The 21,394-nt window shown below is 39.1% G+C and overlaps 1 protein-coding gene across 2 annotated transcripts in view; it reads right to left on the reverse strand.

The window, feature by feature from the left end:
- The window catches only part of stx8 (syntaxin 8), a 111,228-nt gene that overhangs the window by 38,319 nt on the left and 51,515 nt on the right, over window positions 1–21,394 (reverse strand). The window lies entirely within an intron of this gene.

The following is a 21,394-nucleotide window of genomic DNA, read 5'->3' on the forward strand; positions in this document are numbered from 1 at the left end:
CCAAAAAAAAACATTTGGTTTACTCATCAGTTGGACAAAAACAAGCTGACCAATAGCAACAGATGCGGACAAAGGTAGCACACTGATCCTAATACGGAAAGTATGTTGCTGTTGGTGCAGTTTAATCTGTTCACACTTGGCTTATTTAGTTTGACTCTAGTGCATTTGCTGTATTGGGGCAGTAAGTGTGAACACTGTCATCTGAAACAAACTAGCAGACCAAGACTGCTAAAAAGATAGGCTTTGGTCCACTTCCAAAATGCAATACCAACCATGGTCATTTAAATTAACCAAACATGGGCCTTGGTCCACTAAATCCAAAATTTACATATAGCAAACCAAAAAAGAAAATGGTGTCACAGGATGTAACCACAGATTTGAAAAAAAAAAAAAAAAAGAGTACACCTTGTCATACTAGGACAAGGTGATTACTCATTAAAGGACCATGAAACTCCCAGCAGGGTGTTTTCACACCTCTAGTTTGAAAAAAGTCAGGAAGGGGGTGAGTTCAGCTTTTTTAGGTGGGAGTGTCGAGTGGTGAATGAGGAAAGGGTTTGCATAAAAAGGGGAGTTTCATTAAGTGAACTACAGCTGATTTTCACACCGGCAACACAAGTACAGATGCAGGGGAGAGAGACAGAGACTACGCTTACATGGACATCAGTAATGGAATTATTTGTCGTAATGTAAATAACACAATAATACGATTAAAGTGTTTACATGAGTTGCTTGAACGTTCCTTTCGTGATCCCGTTTGACATGTTATTGTACATAATTCAACACCGTGCTATCCACATTTCCTCTGAAGTTTCGTGTAATTTTGGGTGTTTTATTCTTAGTTTGACAACTTTAACTGCAGTTTGGCACTTTCAATTTCATTCAGGAACATTTCATGCATGCCCCCCATGACAAACGAGATATTGGATGCAAGGAACTGCTGGAAGAGTGTAGTTTTAACGGAATTTGACACCACACACCGTATGGGAGAAAAAAAAAACCCTTCTCATTTCTCGGTAGAAACACAGCCGTGTGTGTATAGACTAGCCGGTCACAAAATGCAGTGAAAATCCTACACGTAGGTAATAGTTTGATTATGGTGTTTACATGTTTACATTCGGAGAGCAGCATGTACAGCAGATTTTTCAGTCTATGATATAGTCGTGATATTAACATAGAGACGCGACAATCAGAGGGGAGTGGCAAATCCAGATTTCACCATTTCCAGATGCGAAAAGCTCTTGGGTAAAAAATGTTCTTTACAAACAGATATTTTTGTCGCATGTTAGCAGACCACTGTAATCCACACGTGAGTCCAGCTGTGCTCTCATATCAGGGGAATGGAAACAAAACTTTTGTTTCAGCACATTTATAAATGCAACACTGACGACCCATGTCTCCAAACAATTCTTCCTCCACTTGTTTTAATTATGGTTAGCAACACAACGTGGCATCTCTCTGTAACAGGTACAGTCTTTGAAGCTATCATGCATATTAATGAAGTTGCACCTCATTCACAATAGAGCACGTTGATTGGTTCGAACCAAGTCTTTCTCTTGAATTAATGCTGAAAGCTGAAGGATGTCATGTTGTAGCTGCCAGTACAGACATCCAGACTACACGCTGGAATTTACACAATAATCTCATCGCTGTGACGTTGTTTCAAAAATTATTTTCAAACTAAAAGAACGAATTTGCTCGAAATAATGCAAAAACCACCAATTTTCACTTTTTTTGGTGAAATATATGTGTCCTTATAGTGTTTTCAGCAGCGTGGGACACATATATGAATGTCATCATCTCAACAAATGTTTTGGTGTTTCGTGACACTTTAAGGAAATTTTCATGTGCATTTTGTCAGTAAAGCTGGTTCTAGTAAAGAACAAAGAAAAAAAAACTTTAATAACCCGTCAAAATTACCAGTTTTTAACAAAAGTTTAAATTACTCTAAAAAATGTTATGGTATAAATGTAATAATAATAATAATAATAATAATAATAATAATAATAGTAATGACACTTGCACCCTAACCATTAGAGCATATATGTCTCATTATTTTATTCATTTATTTATTTATTATTTATTTACTAATTGAAACCCTTTTTGCCACTGTGGCCATGCACTAGGCCTAGTGACAATACAGCAACACTGAAACTGATGTTCCAAACGAGGCTCACTCTCAGTTATGTTACAGATGGTATCAATAAGTATCAAGAAGACCATTTTCATACAATACATCAGCCAAGTCTTGAAGGCAATCTTAATCACAACAAACTCATGAATCCAGCTTTCAGTGAGAAATGCTGTTTAAAGAGCAGGAATCAAAAACACTAAAGCGATCATATTAAAACTGAAATGCGGTTAAAGGTGTTAAAAGAAGAGATGAGATCTGGCTAAAGGCCTGGGAGGTGTCCATCTTTCAACACTGCATCTAGATCAACCAGCTAAGGTCTGTTTGATGGGATTTTCTGTCAGGGAAAAATATCTATCTGGAAAATATATGTGACCTAAACATCCTTAAAGCTGGTCGAGGCACTCTCTAGAGATTGATAGAGACTTTAGTCGATGAGCTTGACAAAGAGCTAGTGGTCTTCAACAGTTCTTTGTGTGTGCATAAATACTGCTGTGTACTGACACAACCTTAGACAAGAAAAGAAGGAACAGTCAGACACGGACACATTTTAACATGTGCACAAATTAGTCTCGCCATTGGATGGGGTTCATTTGAGCTCTCTAAATCTGGCTGATTTGCGCTCTTCACCGTTCCACCTGAAGATTCATTGTTATGTGGGCATCAAAACGGATGGTGGGCCGGTGATTTAGTGATTCTCAAAGGAAGAGCTCTTTTTTAAAGGAGGAACTTCAAAGGCAGATCCCAAATGGAAACCGTGTTGTTGTGTGAAGAGCTGTCAAGCGAGCAGAAAACTGAATAGGTTAGTGAGGATTTACTGAAACAAAGGTTAGAAGTCATGAAAACAAATCTATCAGTCAGATTTGAAAAACCAATCAGTGGTCAGCCAAAGAATAATAAAAAAAACTGAGATTTAAAATTGTTGTTGCTAATTAAAGCTCAACAAAACTTGTAAAATGCACAAAGACATTCCTTAAATGTGCTGAAGTTTGATGTCTGAACTTCAAAAGCATGTGTTCCAGATTTTTTTTCTCAACACGAGCGAAGGGAGGTACTGGCAACGCAGTTGGACATGATCAGTATTTTGTGATGCAATAAACCCATGACTCACAAACTCATAAAACATAGGAAGAAAACAATCTCTCTTTCAAAAATCTCTTCAAAACCTTTCCCGGAAAATGAGAGAGGGATTGCTGAACCCGGAGCCTGAGGTACCACGGCAAGAAAAGCCAGAGTTTCCTCCTAATACACACACAGATAATACTAAAGGGCTTCCGTTTGTACCACAGCAGGATGTTGCGGTTGCCAGGTTTAATCGTAGCGTCGATGCCAGGTAACAACGAACAATGAGAGCGTAATTAGAATGAGGGTACCAGCGAGGGTGAATATAAGCACACCATGACAGGATCTGGCAACCACCAGCAAATGTTGTCGTCCACAGGGGCTTAATGCAAAACAGAGATCACACACTCCAACATTTTTTCATGACAACCCCAGCAATTTGCAGGTTAAATGAGTGACACCTCGGCATGCCTCAGTGTTATTTAATGCTTCCCCCACACCTGCATTCTAAGTAAAACCTATTTTAAAAGATGACCACAGGATTTTAATTAGCGTGAATGCGAGACCAGGTAAACCACAGCTTGGAGAGTTGGCTCAACAACAGAAACGCTGACTTCAAGACCAACTAAATTGAACAGTTCTTTTATGTTCTGCTCCTATAGGGAAAACAAAGTTTATATCTGTAAAAGATTCCTTCTTTCCTTTTTGCTTTTCCAGGTGCACATGCTTTTTTTCCTTTTCTTTTCTGCTGCTGCAAGCCTCTTCATTCAAAGTGACCAAAGAAACACAAGCGCTGGTATGACTGCATTCAATTTAAGCACTATAATAGCTTCAAGGAACGGCTCACAATTTACCATAAAGTGGTTTTCCAAGGTACAAACAGTGTAATTACGCATTGATATTTTATACACATGATAAACACTGACAAAATCAAAGGATATTCACTCCCAAGCACCAACATCTAAGGTACTTTGTAAATGGTCCACTGTACTGCCCACTGGTGGTCGTGGTCTGCTTCACTCTCTTAGACGCTGTTCATTCTGTTTATGGAGTTTACAAAGAACCTATGGGGTCCATACAGTCCAAATTTTCCAAATGCAATGAGTCATGCAAAAAGACAGGTGAAGTCAAGCCAACGGTTTCTTCACTGCTCTTGTTTTTTCATTAGCGATGATGAGAGTCTGCTTGTATCCAAACTCCACTGCAAGACGGTTAAAAGGAGAAACACTTTCAGTGGTGGATGCGAGTTTGGCACTGGGATGTGGGAGAAGTGAACTCTTATCTCTAAGATAAAGTGGGTTTTTTTTTGTAGCAAGAGTTTATCTTAAAAATCGTCAGAATGATAAATCAATGATAGTTTCAAGTCATTTTTAGTTAGAAAGTCAAACTTGTAACCCAAAGGGCACAGGCTTGATTCCAAGTACTGGTAAGAGGTTTTTTCTTTTTTTTTTTTTTTCTTTTTTTTGACTTAACAGCACTTTGATATAAATTTCGATATCCACAATGGACCCTTTTTATGAGATGGTGATGACAAGTATAATGGTCATCAGCTTCTTAAATCCTCAACAGTTTTTAATACTTTAATAATAAAAAATTTGCTATTATAAATACTACAGTATTTGGTGCTTTTGTGTTTCTAATACAGCATCTATGGGCAGAACAGTAAATTTGACATTGTTCTCTCTTCTAGCTGCTTTTATTAGTCTCACTTTGTTTTTCTTTTTCTGAAAGTTATAACACTAATCACAGATTTTTTTTCTCTAGTTATTTGAGAAAATTGGAATGCAAAAAATAAAAAATAAATAAACCGTGATACTTTCCCAGTGAATGGGAAAGTATCACAATTTATTTATTTATTTATTTTCTCTAAGTTGACCCAACTATGACAACTTCTGCTGAAGAGAAACCTAGGAATGTAAAAAGGGTGAACTGATGTGCTCTTGATCAAGGCATATAAATTAATCCTGATTGCTCTACATGTATCGTAGCTAATTGCCCACTGCTTCATCTGTGTGTTCATGGTGTGTGTGGATTGGTGAAATGCAGAGCACAGATTCCAAGTATGGCCACTTACAATGCAGCAGCAGCCATACAAAGTGAAGGTATGGTTGCATAGTAGTAAATAAGCTAAAAAGGCACAAATCAAGTACATCATGTTTATTTCAGGCATGCTGCAGTAACTATTTAAAAACAACAATAAGATTAAATTCCTCACGTTGTGTTTTAATGTTATATTAGGCTATTCAGAGTGGAGCTAAAAAAGTGTCAGTTCAGAATTCAGTTTCACTGATGCTACAGTATGCTTTTTATAAGGCACGTCTAAGAAACACCATTTGGTGTGTTAATGGTCTCTATTTTAATGATGTAGGCGCAAAGTCTAAAGCGCATGGTGCAAAAGCATTACGGGTGTGTCAGAATACATTTTATTTAAGGATGGAAAAATATGGTTTGCACCCCAGCACATGCTCTAACAGGGTTGTGCTCTTAATGAGTTATAGGTGTGTCTTAAGCATAACGTGCTTTAAACCAAACTGGGTCTCATTTCCCATTCCCTTTAAGAGTCAGTTGCGTTGCGCCACGGTGCATTTGCTATTTACATGACAGACTTTGTAAGTGAAAAACTGAAGGCTTCACTAGTGAGAAACAGTTTAACAGACCATCTGCAAGAGGATAAAGAACGAGCCTCCTCCATTTGGCCTCTTTACTTTACTAATTTCCTTTCGTGGATAAGCAAATGGTTTTCAAACTATTTCTAAATTCAGTTCGAATTTCCAGCAAACGAATAAATGAGCAACGATAACAAAGTGCAAACAATAACAAACTCTCATACCTTTATTTCTGAGAGTGTATTGGCTAAAACTAACTAGTCTTTACACATCTACTCAAATGCAATTGACATGTCTGCTCAAAATAAGACAAGTAGATTAAAAAGGTGTAATAAACGAAAAGAAAAAAAAAAAATCACAAGAGAAGGATCAAAATCAATGATGTTAAGCCTCTGTGTGGTTTGGAATGCTGATCAAAGGTGGAGCTTTTAAAGCTGAGGTCCTCCTTTGTGACTCAGCGTTTCTGCATTTCATATGCTAATTGTTCATTTGTAAAGCAAAGGTAACACATGAAGCTTTCCCTCGTGTTATCGGTGCCATTGAATCTCATCAGCTTGATCTGTTTACCTTGCTGATTTCAGAAACGATGGGCCGACAGATAATACATCAAACAGCTCTCACAGACAAAAGCTCTCCTTTCTGACTCACTTCAAAGCTGTCCTGTGGAAACCACGCAAGATGTGATGGCGAGCAAACCACGCTCTCTCAAAGGAGGCCTGCGGTTATGAGGGCCCTCTGCGTCCGCCCTCGGCGATGACAGTGTCAGGTGGGTTACGGTGTTGCTTTTGGCAAGAGAGGCCTGGTTTGAACAGCTGTGCTAACAAAATGCAATGTCAGCTGAAGATGGAGGTACTATAAAAGGTGGATGAAAGACAACAGCAGTCCTTTTGTGTAGTTTTGACATCATGAAGTGCAAAATCAATTCTTCCAGCTGTATAATCAGTGAGGTGGGACTGTCCCACAAACAGCCAATGTAGGATGATCTGTCTTAAATTGTCCACTAGAAGGTTTGTAAGGATAAGGACAGTAGATTGAAATCATAGTGTGAAATCTACTGTATCTAATTCAAAGGTGATGTTAGTCATTTCTTATGCACCTTGGATTTCATCTAAACTGACAGTGCTTGGAGGATAATAGTGGCTATATAAGTGAGTGGTAGTCATAACCTGAAGTTGGTTTTGAAAAAGAATGTTAGTTTCAGTGAGCTTCTAGCTCATTTCAAGTAGCTAATAATTCAAATCCACCAAAGTGAGCTGCTGAGTTGTGAATTATACTTTTTTCAGACCTTTAGTGTGGTTCAAAACGCCTATGTTTCACCAATCTCCATCTCAGTACAACAACAGTAAGGCTGTTGACAAATGTTCATCGCTTGTCAAGTAGAAACAGTGTACAAGAAAAATAAAGTTTGTAAAATAATAGTACTTATCAGATGCTCAGCAACTTACTCAAGGATGGCAGTTAGTTAGATCAACTAGTAGGGATTGGCAACTTCAGTCCTGGACAGCCACAGTTCTGCAGAGTTCGGCTCAAATAATTAAACACACCTCAACAAGCTAATCTGTAGGTGCATTCCGAATCGCACACTTATGCACTATTCAACGCCCAATCCAAATTCTATTTTTGTATCCCTACCCCCTGGTCCTCAAAGAAGGGGAAGGGCTTTAAAACTTACCCTTAAGAATTGGGACAGCACTACAGCACCTGCACACGTCATCATATGTCATCGCGATCTCTTGCTTCATAGGAGATCAGATGATCATGACTGCTGTAGTTATTCCAGTTGTGTTATTTTTTGGTAATTATCTTCAGGAAATCACTGAAGGCATATATCATGTTATCATGACGATATATTGTGGCAATAAGATCGTAACTATTCTGTGCATTTACACAGTGTCCATATTCATCTATGTAAACACACCAAAAACAACATTAACATTATAGCAGACACTGACATAGACATTACTGACAAGGTATTCGAGTGTCATCGAGTGACAGAATGTTGTGGGACTGCTATAGAGGAGTTATGATTATGGATTATAGATCGCAAAATTTAGCAGGTTTTTTTTAAAGTATGAAGGTAAAACACGAACACACGGCTATGAATATATTAAAACGTGTGCTTGTTTGTTGTAAAAAATCGTAATAATAACTAAAAATACAATTTGTGGATCTTGCTGCGATCCTGCTGTTCTGGCTGTTGTATTCTTGGAAAATATCTTACCCCTTGGTTTCGAGAGTGGTCCTGAAAAATCTTCGTTCGAAGGGCTATTCACTCCTTCCCCTTAGCCCTGTGCTAAAGGGAATTGGGACACCCCTACCCCTTCACGGGAAAGCGCAAAATGAGGGGTAGGGGTAAGGCGAAGGACTAAGAGGTAGAATTGGGATTGGGCCTAAGTAGTGCATTCACACTGAAAACTCTAAAAATAATATGTGCACTTTAATTACCCGGATGATGCACTTATTCAACAATAAATGATGGAGACACTCAATGACCGCAGCTTTGCTCACGTAGTAAAAGCGGCAGAGCTATCGGGCGCACATGTTGCATAACTTTATTTATTTTGGATTGTGAAAGTAAAATTCTCCTGTGAGAGTGATTATAGCGCCTCCCGATGGTGAATGTGGTTAAACTCTTGGCAGGGATTATTTGGCAGTTTGGTCATTTATTTCACTAAATTGGCAACTTATCAAACATCATCAGGGAAACGGTTTGAATTTTCGCTTAGCAAAATTACCATTAGTGTTCCATTTGGGATGACACTACATACTCTGCTGTTGAGTTTGTAAGTGCATAAGTGCACAGTGTATAGTGTGCCATTTGGGATGCAGCTTATGTCTTCAAAATCAATACAAAGCTCTAGGCAGGTGTGTTTAATTAGGGTTGGAGCTAAACTCTGCAGGACAGTGGTGCTCCATGACAAAAGTTGCCCATCCCTGAACTAGAATAATAGTTGGCTTTATTTACTAGGTGTGGGAAACTTCACGATTCTTCGCCTACATTTTTCCTACTTCTTTGGCTGTGTAAGAACATCTTTCCAACTTAACCTTTTAACCAGAATGGGAGCTTATATGCTTGTGTTCATTATTGGAATCCACGTATGACACTGTTGCCACTGTTGTGGGTAGCGCTATCACCTTACAGCAAGAAGGTCGCTGGTTCGAGTCTAGGCTGGATCAGTTAGCATTTGCATGTTTTCACCGTGTTCGTGTGGGATTCCTCCAGGTGCTCCAGTTTCCCCCACAAATCCAAAGACATGCGGTATAGGTGAATTGGCTAAGCAATATAAAGGGACAAAGCCGAAAAGTAAATGAATGAATGAATGAATGAATGAATGAATGAATGAATGAATGAATGAATATTCTGCATGAACAAGCTCTGAATGTGACATTGAAGTATCAGATTACAAAGAGCAGTTACAAAGATGCATTTTTTGTAGTTTGTTTATAACCTTTTAACATAGAAATTTCTTCAAAGCAAAAAATGTTTATATAAAAATTCTATTTGTAATTTTTTATGGGAATTGTTTTGTTTTCAGAGACACAAAGAGAACTAGCTTTAAAACATATTATTTCACAATCCTTCATATATTTGCAACACATTCACTTTCATTGACTGAGCACATTTGCAGAACACAAGCCAAAAACATGTTTTTGGGAAACAATAGTGTTCTTGGAGCTTTATGTGGTTTCAGTTAAATCACAAGGAACTTTCTTGGTTCCTTTTTTGCACTTGAATGTCTCAGAATCAGAATCAGAATCAGAATCAGAAAGAGCTTTATTGCCAGGTATGTTCACACATACTAGGAATTTGTTTTCGTGACAGAGCTTCTACAGTGCAACAGCATTACAGAGACAGGACAAAAAACAGATAATAAATATATTAAAAAAAATTGAAGTAGTGAGTGCAAATATACAGATTGACAAGTGTATGTACATGTTTATTACTATATACAACGTTATATGTGCAGCTGTTATGTGCAAATTGGCATGTAAAGTGTGTTGTTAAATAAGTGTATATGTGTATAAAAGTGTATGGCAAGTAGTGATGTTGGTTCCACAATTATCATCATCAAGTGTTCATGAGATGGATTGCCTGAGGAAAGAAACTGTTTCTGTGTCGGGCTGTTCTGGTGCGCAGTGCTCTGTAGCGTCGACCAGAAGGTAAAAGTTCAAAGAGGCAGTGTGCTGGGTGTGAGGGGTCCAGAGTGATTTTGGCAGCCCTTCTGCTCGCTCTGGATAAGTACAGTTCTTGGGGAGTAGGAAGGGTTGTACCAGTGATTCGCTCAGCAGTCCGAACTATTCGACGTAGTCTTTGGAGGTCGTATTTAGTAGCTGAGCTAAACCAGACAGTTATTGATGTGCAGATGACTAATTCAATGATGGAGGTGTAGAACTGTTTCAGCAGCTCCTTTGGGAGGTTAAACTTCCTCAGCTGACGAAGAAAGTACAGCCTCTGTTGAGCTTTTTTGACAATGGAGTCAATGTGAGTGTCCCACTTCAGGTCCTGAGAGATGGTGGTGCCCAGGAACCTGAATGACTCCACTGCTGCCACAATGCTGTCCATGATGCTCAGTGGGGGGAGAGCAGGGGGGTTTCTCCTGAAGTCCACTATCATCTCCACTGTTTTGAGCGTGTTGAGCTCCAGGTTGTTGTGGCTACACCAGACAGCCAACTCCTTAACCTCCTGTCTGTAAGCAGACTCGTCACCGTCCTGAATGAGGCCGATAAGTGTGGTGTCGTCTGCAAACTTCAAGAGCTTCACAGAGGAGTCTTTTGATGTGCAGTCATTCGTGTACAGGGAGAAGAGCAGTGGGGAGAGGACACACCCCTGGGGGGCGCCAGTGCTGATTGTGCGGATACTAGATGAGAATTTTCCCAGCTTCACCAGCTGCTGCCTGTCCGTTAGGAAGCTGTTGATCCACTGACAGACAGAGGTGGGCACAGAGAGCTGAGTTAATTTGGGCAGGAGAAGTTTTGGGATGATAGTGTTAAACGCCGAGCTGAAGTCAACAAACAAGATCCTCACATAGGTCCCTGGTCTGTCTAGGTGTTGCAGAGCATAATGCAGTCCCATATTTACTGCATCATCCACAGACCTGTTTGCTCTGTAGGCAAACTGAAGAGAGTCCAGTGAGGGTTCAGTGATGTCCTTCAGGTGGGCCAGCATCAGTTTTTCAAAGGACTTCATGACCACAGATGTTAGTGCCACCGGTCTGTAGTCATTTAGTCCTGTAAGTTTGGGTTTCTTTGGGATGGGGATGATGGTAGAGCGTTTGAGGCAGGAGGGCACTTCACACAGCTCCAGTGATCTGTTGAAGATCAGGGTGAAGATGGGGGCCAGTTGGTCAGCACAGGATTTTAAACAGGCTGGTGTTATAAAATCTGGGCCTGGTGCTTTTTTCCTCTTCTGTTTCCGGAAGACCTGGCGCACCTCGTCTTCGTTAAACTGTAGGGCAGGTATGAGGGAGACGGGGGGTGGTGGAGGTGTTAATGGTGGCGTGAAGAGCAGTTCAGAGTGGGTGTGGGGGGTTTTCTCAAACCGGCAGTAAAACTCATTCAGGTCGTTTGCAAGTCGTTCATTGTCTACAGTGTTGGGGGATGGTGTCTTGTAGTTTGTGATGTTTTTCAAACTTTTCCACACGGATGCTGAGTCGCTGGAAGAGAACTGACTCCTTAGTTTCTCAGAATAGTTCCTTTTTGCGACTCTGATCTCCTTTTCCAGTGTGTATTTGGCCTGCTTATACAAGGCCCTATCCCCATTCCTGTAAGCAACCTCCTTGGCCTGACGTAGCTGTCTGAGTTTTACAGTGAACCATGGTTTGTCATTGTTGTATGTGAGTTGAGTCCTGGTAGGAATGCACACGTCTTCACAGAAACTGATATAAGATGTTACAGTCTCTGTGAGCTCATCCAGATCGTTTGCAGCAGCTTCAAAAACACTCGAGTCAGTGAGATCGAAACAGGCTTGTAGATCCCGCTCTGTTTCGTTAGTCCATCTTTTCACAGATCTTAATACAGGTTTGGCTGTTTTCAGTTTCTGCCTGTAGGTTGGAATGAGATGAATCAAACAATGGTCAGAGTGTCCCAAAGCTGCTTGTTGGACGGAGCGGTATGCATCCTTTATTGTAGTATAGCAGTGATCCAGTATATTACAGTCTCTTGTGGGACATGTAACATGCTGTCTATATTTTGGCAGTTCACGGGACAGTTTTGCTTTGTTAAAATCCCCGAGAATGATTAAAGCAGAGTCCGGGTGTAGTTGCTCTAACACCGTGATCTGATCAGCTAGTTTCTGTATCGCCAGACTCGCGTGCGTGAGCGGAGGAATGTAAACACTGACGAGGATAAACGAGCAGAACTCGCGCGGGGAGTAAAAAGGCTTACAGTTAATAAACAGTGCTTCGAGATCTGGACAGCACATCTTCTTTAAAACTGTTACATCTGTGCACCACCTTTCATTGATGTAAAAGCACTTCCCGCCACCGCGCGATTTCCGCGTTGATTCTTCGTCACGATCCGCTCTGAACAGCTGATAGCCCGGTAGGTGAAGCGCGTTGTCCGGTATGGTGTCGTTCAGCCAGGTTTCCGTGAAACACAGAGCAGCTGAATGCAGAAAATCCCTGTTTGTCTGAGAGAGCAGAATGAGTTCGTCTATTTTGTTTGGTAGAGAGCGGAGATTTGCTAGATGGATGCTAGGCAACGCGGTCCGAAATCCGCGCTGTCTGAGTTTCACCAGCGCGCCTGCACGCTTTCCTCGTCTGCGCGCTTGGAAGCGTTTGAGTAGCACCGTGGCGCCGCCGACTACAATGTCCAACAGAACATCAGATAAATCCAGGTATGGAAAAATATTCGGTGGTGTATGTGCCCGAATGTCCAACAATTCGTCTCTGGTGAAACTAATTGTAGGAAAATGACTCGAGACAGGACAAACTAACAAAAACACAAACACTACTGCAGAGTACGACACGGAGGCTGCCATCGTCATCGGCGCCATCTTGGACCCATCTCAGGACCCTTGTTGTCTATAGTGCATGAGAGAGCTCTCAGATTTCATCTAAAATATCTTAATTTGTGTTCTAAAGATGAACGAAGATCTCAATGGACTAGAATGACATGATTGTGAGCAATAACAGAATTTTTTTATGTTTGTGTAAACTAATCCTTTAACAACCTAAACTTATTTCTTCATTGTGGTTATTTTAAGCAGCCTTCGGGTTAAAATATCTGGCCAGTAGATAATTATAGATGATTATCAGAAGATTATAAATTATACTAGGGCATAGCTATTTGTAGTGGTGTCTGAAACCACAGTGGTAATTACTGAGTACACTTAATTAATACTATTATGTACCTCAATTATTTCAGTAAAATTTATGTTATGTATTAAGATGTCTGTCTGCTGCAATCTACTTAATCCATGCTGTATTGCCAAATTTTATACAGTATCTCTGTATGCCAAGCCCTTCACTCTATTGTTTGGTTTTTATAATCTGCTTTCTGTCTGGAAACAGTGAAACAAGATCATCTTCACATTCACCAACACCTCACCAGCTTGTTCAAAAAACTGCCAGCACGTCACATACTCAGTCATTTACTAATGAAATAATTTCTGTTTAAGACTACACTTAGACTAGGCTGCTGTAAATTGGTGGGACTAGCAAGGAGAAGCTGGGTTTTGCTTTAAAGTAAAGCTGTTTTTTGGAGGTCCACAAATATCCATACTATTGTTATTATTGTCATTTCTCTTTTTGGTAAAGATCTATTAAATTGACTTGTTTTATGTAGATATACCAATTAGAACAGATTTTGACATTTTTGGAGACCACAAAATGCAGGATTCCCTTACGCTACTAAATGGTGTCATGCCGCATCAGCTTTGCCACAAAAGCAGTGCAGTGAAAGCTTAAAGCATGTGCTTACTTAGTAATTGTACTGCAAGATGCATTCAAAAGTTTGCTGCAAAGTTCACTAATAAGACAAAAGACACTGAAAAACTGTAAAACAAGATCCAGTTCAAGGCTTTTCAATTCAAGCGTCACCAACATTTACCACAGATATACTAGTAATACTAACTGTATAAATGTGGCAGAAATGTAGGATTGTCATAATGAAATATGTTGTATTATTAAGGTAGACATCATTTGTGAACAATATTTTATTTATTAAGCCACATCTTTTTTTTTCTTAACTATAACGATTACCACAGAAACAGCACATGGTAGTTGGAACTCCTTTGCCCATGGTATTGAGATGATATATCTGTGATTATGATGTATAAATAATTTTCTTTTTTTAAATGGAGTCAGTGGTAGTATTTTTTACATTTGCAACTGTTCTGTTAATGTTGTTCAGCATCTGTATTCCTAATTCAATCTCAAGATACTGCAACTCTCAATTCCGTTTGTTAAATTTCTGAGACACAAAAGTGTCAAGGTGGAGGTTGGGGAAAGATGAGGATCACAGGGACAAAAACATGGGTTTATTAATTATAAAATAAAACATAAAGCGACAAAAACTACTACCAGGGGGAAAAACATAACTAAAACACAAAAAACAAACTTGACTGGGCTGGCAGGAAAGTGCAGGGCTGGAAAGGACTGGACACGACTAGACAAGACAAGACAAGACAAGACTCGATACTGGAAAGATGGATGACAAATTGGCACAGGCCAGCAGACATGAGGAGACTATAAAAGAGAAATAATTAAACAAACCGGTGAACAAAATAAACGAATAATGGGTTAACAAGGAGAATGGGACTAGACAACAGACAGGGAAGCACATGACACAAAGAAACAACACAAGCCATCTGCTGACGTAAATGGGACTAGAACACGCAGCCAATGAGCAAACTCATTAACCATAAAGCATGTGGCCACAATGCAAACACCAGGTCACGTGCTTAAACAACACCAACACAAACAGAGTGCAAGACACGAGTACGCGATAAAGAAAAACACTGTGCACTCACACATGCAACGAGCATGTTCCATCCCAGTGCCAACCAAAACCGAAACCAAAGACTGAGACGCTGAGAAAGAAACAGCATGCTGCAGACAGAACAAACACAAACACTAGGATGAGAGTGCGCATCCCAAGCACACCCTGACCTCGCACGCCCGTATCAAGCGGGAGGTCACACGACCCGAGCACGGCTAAGACGGCGCTGATACAATGACAAAGACAGACAATGATCTAAAAATATGAGTGCTCAACCCAAGAAAACTCAAGCTGAGCACACCATCCAAAACAAGACAGAACTAGTGTCTGGACTCCACCAAAATAAAGAATTAACAAGACCGAAGTGGCAGAATCCTGACACAAAAGGTCTAATACTATTACTTATGCAGTGCAAATAGACTGATTTCATGTTCACGTCCATTTCAAAGGTGAAATCGAGGTTGTGGTGGGAAGAAACCCGGAAGTAACGCCTGAGTCACATTGGAAATTTCGTTACTGAAATTTATATTAAAAAAACGCCAAATTCCTGCTAACATTTAAGCACTGTTGAGCACATTCGTAAACAGAACTGATTTGCCACAGTATTCACCAGTGCTTAACAGAAAAGACTGTGTTTGGCCGTGAAGGTCATCAGTTGACTGCACTTCACCGATGTTTACAGAGTGCAAACCTAGACGAGCAATCCGCTGATGAATCGATTGATCTTCGCAGCTTCAAAATGCTCCAGTGTATCTGTGTTTGCACTCTGTTTTTTAACTTTTTTTTTTACTGTCTTTTATATTTATATTCTGCGCGCTGTTTTGAGGTGCACTTAGGCATGAGCGGGTAGAAGATTCTAACAGTATCATAACCTTGAATAAAAATATCACAGTTTCATAGTATCATGGCATTGTGATTACTGCTCTAAAATATATTCTTTTTAAATGTCTGGGTTAAATACAAAACCTTTTTCCCTTTTGAACACAATATATTTTATTTTGAGAAAGATTTAAAATATTTTGTAAGAGTAAACATGTCAAGCTAAATAAGTTATTGACTTCTGCTGTCTTCATTTGATTCAAAAACAGATTTTTTAACAATTTTAACAATTTAAAACGGCATATTTAGATATTTTTTTTTTGCTGAAGATACTGTTGTCCTAAAGAAAACGTAAATAAAATATCTTACACATACCTTAGGAACGGTGTTGCAGAAAATTGTGACGGTTTTAAAACCTTGACTTTTCCAAACCATGGTATACCTTGAAAACGGTTATCGTCCCATGCCTAGTTGCTCTGCAATAACACTTCAGAAATGCTAGCTGGCAGTAGGTGTTTATGTTCGTCTGTTATTTTGTTTTTTCTAAACGCTACCTTAATGTACAAGTGGCACAAACTCGCTCATTTTGAGGCGGGAATCGGCAGACATGCAACAACTTTAATCAGAAGGTAAACACAAAACAACAGTTTCCATCTAGAGCTCCTTCATGGTACTCAACACTTGTGAACACTCGGTCCATTGGGCTCGCGCAGCTCTCACTTCCGCCCACACTTGCCAGTGCTACCAAGCCGACCAATCACAGAACTTGCGCTACGCGTTATTGCGATGTGTACATTTTTTGGAGAGGTGCGCGTCAGCGTCGCCAACGTCCATGGTGAGGGCTATGCAACCACGTGTAGGCTGCGCCTGAGTATAAGCATGCGCTTGACGCAGAAGTATAAATCAGCTTTACATAGGCAGAAGCAGGAAAGCGTCCCCACAGTGTTTACCTGGTGCCATGAACTGAGGCCTAGGAGGACACTAAAGTGTATTACTCGTAAAGAGATTGTGATTTTGTTTGATGCCTAATATGCTTCTAATTGTTTAAATGAAATTAAACTTAACTGAATTACATTAAAGTGATGTTTACACCATATCTGCACATTGAAATCACGACAATTATAGTCCACAGCATGTTGTTGCAATGTTTACAGTGCTGATCCTACACTTCTGGGTTTCTTCCCATTGTAGCCTCGCTTTCTTGTTTTAAATATATATAATTCTTCATTTTTTAAAGAATTGTTACAATTATTGTTCCCCTAAACAATTGTGTATGTCATTGACCCACTTACTCTTTCTCTTCCAAGATGCTGAAGAACTATTCCCGCACCATCTTGATCTTTATATACATAACTAAAATGTTCTATCCCCAAATACAGACCCCAGAGTACCTCATCATTTTTAACAAGAAAGGAAAGGAAAGCCCTGTTTTGCTTTAACCTGAGGTGCAACATCCCATAAAACCTTTACTAAAAGAATCCCAAGACAGGCTTCACACAGTACTACATCAAGAGCCTGAATCCAATGTGTGTGTAAAGTGTGGACGGACTAAGGATCTTCTAAACCTCTCTGCTTCCTCTGGCTCAGAATGGGAACCACATGCTGCAGCACAATGCGCTTGTTACCTACTCACACTATGGACTGCCCTGGGGCAAAAGTTAATCTTCCTTCCATTAGTCCAGCACAGAGGATTCATATTCCAAACCATGTGGTTAGCAAGTTAGCAATTAGCCCTGCACTAACAGAACTCCAATTTGAGCTTAATGTCACCCACAATGACAGGGCAACGTGTGCGGAGGTAAAATACGATAGGAGGGAATCCTTTCACCCTTAAAAACAGATTCAGGGGGGTTAGAACAGGGAACTGCCAGTTGAAATCGCAGCCTCTCGCCACATGGCAAACTCACTTTCCCCATAATGTGGAGAGAGCTCCAGGGAAATATTACTGCCTGCATGAAGACGTTAAGAGAAGTTTACAGGCAGACCATACACATTCCTGCAAGCTTAGGCAACACTGCTTTAAAAGTAATACTGAGGGCTTGAGAATGTGTGTGTGAAGGAATGATATTTTCACCCTTTTAAGAACTCGGCCATTAAAAGTCATGAAAACATGGCAGGTGGGTCAACACATCTCCGGCAAGTGAGAGTAGGCTCGACCATTAAATAATGCTTCACTGTAAGTTAGATTCTATAAGACTCTATATAGCCCCCATTGACTATTGGGAGTTTAATCACGCAACATATCCAAGGACAAGTCTGAAACTTATATATATATATATATATATATATATATATATATATATATATATATATATTTTTTTTTTTTTTTTAATAAATCCTGGACCTGCTTTTTCTTTCATCTTACATATTTTATTATTTAATGAAATATCTCATTAGTTAGCATTTTTTCCTTGCCAAAATCTACAAACAAGTGTAAGCACTAGGCATGTGCCGGTATCACATTTTCATGCTGCGATTAATTGATTGAGCTTTTATCACGGTATACGGTATTATCACGATATTGTAATTTTACTAGAGAAACAGGTAAAAAAACACAAAAAACTTCAATAACAAAACTTTAATAACTTTTTAATTAACTAGAAGTACTTCAAACATTTGAATACAAATAAATATAAATAAAACAATACACAATTTAAAAGTAAACTTGAGCAATTGTATCAAAGTGAATGTGCAAAAGGGAAACCGTCTTCGTAATCCCTCTGCATTTTTTTGGAACCCAAAATATTTCCAAACTTCTGACTTTAACCTTTTTGAAGGGGGATAAATTGTCGGCAGCGTTCCTCCTTCCGCCATGCTTCTTCTTCGTGTGAGCAGGGCTGGACTGGGGCAAAAAATCGGCCCTGGCATTTTGGGCCAGAGCGGCCCACTAAATTCAATCAAAATGCTATCTATCTATGCATGTCGAATATTTTTATCAACTCATATTCTATAAAACACAAAAGCCATATATATGAAATAAATAAATAAATACAAACTTTAATCTCAATTTAATTTCTGTATGCTGTCCATAAAGATATTTGTTGAGTTCTAAAAAAATACACTATTCATTCATTTTATTTTCTTCGCATAAGTCCCTTATTTATCAGGGGTTGCCACAGTGGAATGAACTGCCAACTATTCCAGCATGTTTTATGCAGCAGATGCCTTTCCAGCCACAACCCAATATTGGAAACCACCCATACACACTCATTCACACACACTCATACACTACAGCCAATTTAGCTTATTCAATACACTATTGACTCAGCCTATATTCAATAATAAACATAACAAAAACTGCCTGCTAATGCATGGGTAAATCTTCAAAGGGAACAGTGTTACATTTTAACCTCTTTCACCTCATCCTGCTTGCTGTTTCACTATCTAAACAATGAAAACATAATATAAGTCAAATTTGTTTCATTTTGATATTATGATTAACAGACACCAAACAGCCTCGTGTAGCTGCATATTTTTATGAGCATCATCTTCACACTGCATATTTATAACAAAACAGGGCTTAAATATAACTGTCTCCTTTCATTTCCATTGAAAAGAATGAACTTTACCCTGTCTCTTTTGCAGAATATCAGTTTTAATAACCAATAATGGCCATTATAATAGTATAACGTACATTAAATTTAAACGATAAAGGTTAGCAATCAGTCAATGTGCAGAATCAGTGTATGTGGTTACATAAATTAATATATTAGCTTATCTTTGCACTCAGCCAAAACAGTTAACTGAGAACAAGTGATTCAAAAGACATAAGAATTGTTAGATAGAGACCACAAGATGAATTCAATATCACGTTTAACAACTATAGTGAGATGAGATCACCCAGCAGATGACTGTCTGACATGCACTATACTCTGACCTGGGGTTGATGCTTACCCGCTGAACTAGTGGCTGCAGCTCTGGGCAGAGAGTGTGTGGTCACGTGATTTGCGTTTTTAGCCATGTACTAGAATGAACAGAGAACTTTTCAGAATCGCTAAATGAAACGCCGGTGTATTTCCCGCCTCCCTTGCGTTTCTTCTCTCTGACTCTCGACTATTTTGACAAATACACACAGACGACGCACGCTCACACGGAGTCCAAAATAGGAGTTTGTGATTGGGCCAGCCCAATGTCAATACCGAAAAGTATGAAGGTAAATCAGTTGCAAAACTCGAGAGCTTGCAAATGTAAATGTGAGCACTTGTGATAATAATATTTGTATGTGTATGTTGAAATGTACACTCACAGCTCTGATGTGAACAGCTGAATCCCTCGATTTGCACACACACACAACAATCCACACACTTGTGTTTTGAATTGGAAGTTGCAGATTAATAGTTGTGTATTTGTAAAATGTCATTCACAAATACAAAATGACAGACACACGTGTGCACGGCAAATTTGATTGCATCTTTGCTCTACAACCACAGGTCGGCAATCACAACCTCTCAGATTCGTCAGTACAACTACAAATCTCCCGCGCTCTGACTTTTGCTACACATCTCCCGCTATCTCTGTAGCAGAACTCATCTGTGCACTTGCAAATGCAGATGCGCGAGCAGCGCGGGGCGGGGGAGGGGCGGGGCAGGTGTAAAGCTGTTTGATTGGCTGATGCCTGACCAATGAACAATGCCAGCAGCCAACAGGACTGAGGTGCAAAAGAATCATTTCCCACGATTATTTTATTATTTAGGGTTTATTTCAATTCTTTTCTGAAGAGATTCTTGTTAAAAATCATTAATCTGCGGAAATGTACATACCAGTAAAAGAGCAGCAAAGCCAGTTTATTGGCTAGAGCCAGCCAATAAGATGGGGCGTTTCTGTTTGTCAGGACACAGGGCAGCTCACGTTGTTGGAGGCCTCGAGCAATCAGAGGGTAAGTTATGATTTTTAATAATCATCTATATGTTCAATACTGTTAGCTAAGCTAAGGACTGTGCTAGGTGCTTCTCTAGTTTGTTTTTTATATAAGAAACAGTTATGAGTTATGTAGGAGTTGCTTTCAGTCATGTTATATGGTTCTAAAAAGATACGATTCAACCCACATGAAATAAGAAGTTGTAATAGTATTTATAGTAAATAATATTACGTTTTTGAACCATACTAACTATAGTAAACTGTATTATACTGTATATATTGCAGTATCTGCAACTTTGTTAATGAATGCAACAGCACACTGTAGTATAAACTAGCATGAACTTTAATAAATTGAAGTATACTTCAAAAAATAAAATATATATATATAGCTTAAATTTGATAAAATTGAAATATAGCTATCTGTTTAAAACTAAACATTCTAATGTCATTTATTATGCAAATATCAAGTTGAAACAAATCTGTTAAGAACACATATTTATATGTAAAACCTAATACATTTTAAAGCAGTTTCATTTCTTTCTGATTTACACATCTACATGCATTACATCTGATTTAGGTCCACAACTTGCATCCTTCAACATGATGTGTGTTCAAAGGAAGAGCAACTAGGTGAGGGAGACAGTGTCCATCGCTCGGCTGAGGGTCCACTTTGAGCATCCCGATTCAACCCACATGAAATAAGAAGTTGTAATAGTATTTATAGTAAATAATATTACGTTTTTGAACCATACTAACTATAGTAAACTGTATTATACTGTATATATTGCAGTATCTGCAACTTTGTTAATGAATGCAACAGCACACTGTAGTATAAACTAGCATGAACTTTAATAAATTGAAGTATACTTCAAAAAATAAAATATATATATATAGCTTAAATTTGATAAAATTGAAATATAGCTATCTGTTTAAAACTAAACATTCTAATGTCATTTATTATGCAAATATCAAGTTGAAACAA

This window comes from Danio aesculapii, chromosome 6 (genome assembly GCF_903798145.1).
Source record: "Danio aesculapii chromosome 6, fDanAes4.1, whole genome shotgun sequence".
Classification (NCBI taxonomy): Eukaryota; Metazoa; Chordata; class Actinopteri; order Cypriniformes; family Danionidae; genus Danio; species Danio aesculapii.